Below are 6000 nucleotides of genomic sequence, written 5' to 3'. Positions count from 1 at the left end.
AGAATAGTTTTACCTATCCTGGGTTTTTTGTTATTCCAGATGAATTTGAGAATTGCTTTTTCTAACTCTATGAAGAACTGATTTGGGATTTTGATGGGGATTGCATTGAATCTGAATATTGCTTTTGGCAATATGGCTATTTTAACTATGTTAATCCTGCCAATTCTCGAGCATGGAAGTTTATTTAATTTTCTGAGGTCTTCTTCGATTTCCTTCTTCAGAGACCTGAAGTTCTTCTCATACAGATCTTTCACTTGTTTGGTTAGATTCACACCAAGATACTGTATATAGTTTGTGGATATTGTGAAGGGTGTCATTTCCCTAATTTCTTTCTCAGCCTGCTTATCCTTTGAGTATAGGAAGGCAACTGATTTGCTTGAGTAGATTTTATAACCAGTCACTTTGCTGATGTTGTTTATGAGCTGTAGGAGTTCTCTGGTGGAGTTTCTTGGATCACCTATGTAGACTATCATATCATCTGCACATACTGGTAGTTTGACTGCTTCCTTTCCAATTAGTATCCCTTTTTCCTCCTTATGTTGTCTAATTGTTCTAGCTAGAACTTCAAGTACTATATTGAAAAGATATGGAGAAAGAGGGCAACCTTGTCTTGTCCCTGATTTTAGTGGGATTGCTTCAAGTTTCTCTCCATTTAGTTTGATGTTGGCTACTGGTTTGCTGTATATTGCTTTAACTATGCTTAAGTACGAGCCTTGAATTCCTGCTCTTTCTAAGACTTTTAGCATGAAAGGATGTTGAATTTTGTCAAATGCTTCTTCAGCAGCTAATGAAATGATCATGTGTTTTTTTCTTTGAGTTTGTTTATGTAGTGGATTGCATTGATGGATTTCCTTATATTGAACCATCCCTGCATCCCTGGGATGAAGCCTACTTGATCATGGTGGATGATTATTTTGATGTGTTCTTGGATTTGGTTGGCAAGTATATTATTGAGTACTTTTGCATCGACATTTATAAGGGAAATTGGCCTGAAGTTCTCTTTCTTTGTTGGATCTTTGTGTGGTTTTGGTATCAGTGTAATTGTAGATTCATAGAACCAGTTGAATAGTGTTCCTTCTGTTTCTATTTTGTGGAATAGTTTGAAGAGTATTGGTGTTAAGTCTCCTTTGAAGATCTGATAGAATTCTGCACTAAATCCATCTGGTCCCGTGCTTTTTTTGTTTGGGAGACTTTCTATGATCCCCTTTATTTCTTTAGGTGTTATGGGAATATTTAGATAATCTACTTGACCCTGATTTAATTTTGGTATTAGGTATCTGTCTAGGAAGCTTTCCATTTCCTCCAGATTCTCAGGTTCTGTTGAGTATAGGCTTTTGTAGTAGGATATGGTGATTTTTTTAATTTCCTGTTTCTGTTGTTATATGTTGGATTCCATAGCTGCCTGCAGCTATTACGAATTGGGTTGCTGGAATAGAAACTGAGGGATATATAGGGAAGGGGCGAAAAGAAAAAAGGCCAGGACAATATTTCACTAAGTCCCAGAACTTTAATGTCTATCAGACCTTTTAACAGTTTGGGCAAAGCCTTTCCCCCAGACTCAAGGAGATTTCTGAGAAATTGTTGGCTCCTCTTCTCAGTGGGTCGCCTGCTGGGATTAAAGGACTTCATGTCTTATAGGTTCCAGGATGTTTCAGGGTGAGACTGCCCTGAGGCAGCCTTGATTTCCAGGTAAAAGCAGCTGCATTGTTCTCAGAAGAACAAAGGCCAGGGATAACACAAGCAGAAGGCTGGGGGTGGGGGTCAGGAATGTTGCAGGCTGATCAAATGGGCTGAGAAGCCCTGCTCAATGCTGTGGGGAAAGGTACAGTTACATCTCCCTTTTTATTTCTAATTTTGTTAATCTGGATACTGTCTCTGTGCCTTTTGGTTAATCTGGCAAAGGGTTTATCTATCTTGCTGATTTTTTCAAAGAACCAGCTCCTTGTTTTGTTGATTCTTTGTACGGTTCTCTTTGTTTCTACTTGATTGATTTCAGCCCTGAGTTTGATGATTTCCTGTCTTCTACTTCTCCTGAGTGAATTAACTTCTTTTTGTTCCAGGGCTTTCTGGTGCATTGTTAAGCTGTTAGTGTATGCTCTCTCCATTTTCTTTTTGGAGGCACTCAGGGCTATGAGTTTTCCTCTTAGCACTGCTTTCATTGTGTCCCATAGAATTGGGTATGTTGTTTCTTCATTTTCATTAAATTCTAAAAAGTCTTTGGTTTCTTTCTTGATTTCTTCCTTGACCATGGTGTAATTGAGTAAGTATTGTTCAGTTTCCATGTTTATGTGGGCTTTCTGTTGTTTTTGTTGCTACTGAAGACCACTTTTACCCCATAGTGCACTGATAGGAGGCATAGGATTATTTTGATCTTCTTATATTTGTTGACATCTGTCTTGTGACCAATTATATGGTCGATTTTGGAGAAGGTACCATGAGGTGCTGAGAAAAAGGTATATTCTTTTGCTTTAGGATAGAATGTTATATATATATATATAATATGTTAAATCTGAAAGATCCAAAACTTCAATTAGTTTCACTGTGTCCCTGTTTAAATTCTGTTTTCCTGATTGATCCATTGAGGAGAGTGGACTATTGAGGTCAACCTCAATTATTGTGTTAGGTGCAATCTGTGCTTTGAGCTTTAGTACAGATTCTTTTATGAATGAGGGTGCCTTTGCATTTGGAGCATAGATTTTCAGAATTGAGAGTTCTTCTTGATAGATTTTCCTTTGACCAGCAAGAAGTGTCATTCTGTGTCTCTTTTGATGACTTTAGGTTGAAAGTCAATTTTATCTGATATTAGAATGGCTACTCCTGCTCGTTTTCTGAGACCATTGGCTTGTAAAATTGTCTTCAGCCTTTTACAATAGGTAGTATTTGTCTTTGACCCTGACGGGTGTTTCCTGTATGCAACAAAATGTAGGGTCCTGTTTCCATATCCAGTAGATTAGTCTATGTCTTTTTATTGGGGAATTGAGTCCATTGATGTTAAGAAATAGTAAGGAATAGTGATTATCACTTCCTGTAATTTTTGATGTTATTTTTTATATTTGATTGGTTATGTTCTTTTGGGTTTGATGAAAGAATGTTACTATCTTGCTCTTTCCAGGGTGAAGTTTCCCTCCCTGTATTGGTGTTTTCCCCCTATTATTCTTTGTAGGGCTGGGTTTGTGGAAAGATATTGTGTAAATTTGGTTTTGTCATGGAATATCTTGGTTTCTCCATCTATGGTGATTGAGAGTTTTGCTGGGTATAGTAGTTTTGGCTGACATTTCTGATCTCTTAGAGTCTGCATGAGATCTGCCCAGGATCTTCTAGCTTTCATGGTCTCTGGTGAGAAGTCTGGTGTTGTTCTGATAGGTCTTCCTTTATATGTTACTTGGCCTTTTTCTCTTACTGCTTTTAATATCCTTTCTTTGTTTAGTACATTTGGGGTTTTGATTATTATGTGACGGGAGGTAGTTCTGTTCTGGTCCAGTCTGTTTGGAGTTCTATAGGCTTCTTGTATATTCATGGGCATCTCTCTCTTTAGGTTAGGGAAGTTTTCTTCCATAATTTTGTTGAAGATATTTGCTGGACCTTTAAGTTGTAAATCTTCACTCTCATCTATGCCTATAATCCTTAGGTTTGGCCTTCTCATTGTGTCCTGGATTTCTTGGATGTTTTGGGTTACATACTTTTTACTTCTTGCATTTTCTTTGACTGTTGAGTCCATGGTTACTATGGTATCTTCGGCATCTGAGATTCTTTCTTCTATCTCTGTTGTTGATTTTTGCATCTGTGGCCCCTGATTTATTCACAAGGCTTTCTATCTCCAAAGTTGTCTCCCTTTGCAATTTCCTAGTTGTTTCTACTTCTGTTTTTAGATCCAGGATGGTTTTGCTCAGTTGCTTCTCTTGCTTGTTTGTATTTTCCTGTAATTCTTTAAGAGATTTTTGCATTTCCTCTTTCATTACTTCTGCCTGTTGACTCATGTTCTCCTGTATTTCTTTAAGTGATTTTTGTGTTTCCTCCTTATTGGCTTCTATCTTTTTACCCATATTCTTCTGCATTTCTTTCAATGATTTTTGTGTTTCCCTTCTAAGGGCTTCTAACTTTTGATCCATTTTCTCCTGAATTTCTTTAAGAGATTTATGCCCTTCATGTGTTCTTCTAACAGCATCATGACCAGTGATTTTACATCTAAATCTTGTTTCTCCAATGTGTGGGGGTATCCTAGACTTGCTGATGCTGGAGTGTTGGGTTCAGATGGTGCCATATTGCCTTGATTTATGTTGGTAAGATTCCTACATTTGCCTTTTGCCATCTGGTTATCTCTGGTGTTAATATGTCTTGTTGTCACTGGCTGGTACTTGAACCACCTGTTAAGGCCATTCTCTCACATCTGGATGACTGGGTTTCCCCTGGCACAGATTGCTGTTTTGCTTCTTCCTCTTGGATGCTGTTGGAACCCTGGGGTGTTCTTCCCCAAGCAATGTTATACTTGGGTTGTCTCTGTAGACCGAACCTGGTGCTGCCTCTCTGCTCTGTCAGGGTGCGAACATTGTGGCAGGGATCCAGCAGGGCACAGGACCCATGCCTGGCTGGCTCACAGATGATCCACTGCTCAGTCCAGGATCTGGGCTCAGGTGTCAGTCTGCAGCTTGATGGTCTTAGCCCCCAGAGGTCTTCTACCTGGGATATCTCAGTACCCAGGGTCACCTGTCCCCTCAGCCTGAGCACAATGGTGGCAGCTGCCAACTTCCCGCAGTACACAGCAATCATGCCTGGCTGGCTCACAGAATAACCAGGCATTAAGGTGGCCCACCACTTGGCGGTCTGCATCCCCAGAGGTCTTAAACTCGGGATATCTCAGTATCTGGGGTTGCCTGTCCTGTCTGCCTGTGCACAGAGATGGCATCTGCCAACTTCTCGCAGGGCCCAAGACCTGTGCCTGGCTGGCTCATAGAGGATCTCTGGAATAATTTTTAAATTAAACTATCACATGTAATGTTTAATTTGGACTTCTGCGAGAAATGGCACATTAAACTGCTGATGAGTTGAAGTTCAAGGAAGACAGAAAGACTTTTCTAGAAAAATGTATTTAATCTTTTTTTTTTTTTTTTTTTTGAGACAGGGTTTCTCTGTGTAGCCCTGGCTGTCCTGGAACTCACTCTGTAGACCAAGCTGGCCTCGAACTCAGAAATCCTCCTGCCTCTGCCTCCCAAGTGCTGGAATTAAAGGCGTGCACCACCACTGCCTGGCTAAATGTGTAGCCCATGCTGGCCTCAAACTCGTGATCCACCTGCCTCTGTCTCCTTCAGCAACTCCTACTGGTGTGCGCCACCACAACCAGCCCACCCTCTTTTTAATGCTAGACAAAAAGGTAGTCCACAATGAGTGGCAAAGAGATGTCTAAACAGTGCATACAGGAATCGAAAGTGGCTTTCTCTTATTAAACTTTGGATAATCTGAGCAGAAAAAGAATAGTAATAAATATGAGCCATGGAATGAAGTAAAGATCTTAGAGTTTTTAATTACATACATTGTAGTAAGTCAGACATTTTGAAACATACACAATAACAAATTATAGTTGCATGTGTCTTACCATAACAGTAGTAATTAGTAGAAGGACCTAGATCTTTACTGTACATTATTTCTTTCAAGTAATATAAACAAAACAAGTGCAAATAAACTATGATATTTGAGAATATGTGCTTATGAGAAGAAACCATGGAGAACAAAAATCACCATGAACTATAGGCTAACTTTTCTTAGCAAAATTAGGTAACTGAGAGAATCTTAGGAAGGTAAATATGTTTTTAGTTCTGTTTGATTCCTTTTCCTACAAAGTTTATAATACTTTAATTAAAGTTCATTTTGATTCTGAGGATAGAACCCAGGACCTTGAACATACTGGCAAAATGTCCAGCACTAAATCAACCCCAGTCTCTAAGAAAAATGAGAAAGGATTGTATTACACTCCCTTTCTTTGTACATTTACCTCAACTTACCATG

This window comes from Apodemus sylvaticus, chromosome X (genome assembly GCF_947179515.1).
Source record: "Apodemus sylvaticus chromosome X, mApoSyl1.1, whole genome shotgun sequence".
Classification (NCBI taxonomy): Eukaryota; Metazoa; Chordata; class Mammalia; order Rodentia; family Muridae; genus Apodemus; species Apodemus sylvaticus.
This window is presented reverse-complemented; position numbering follows the sequence as displayed.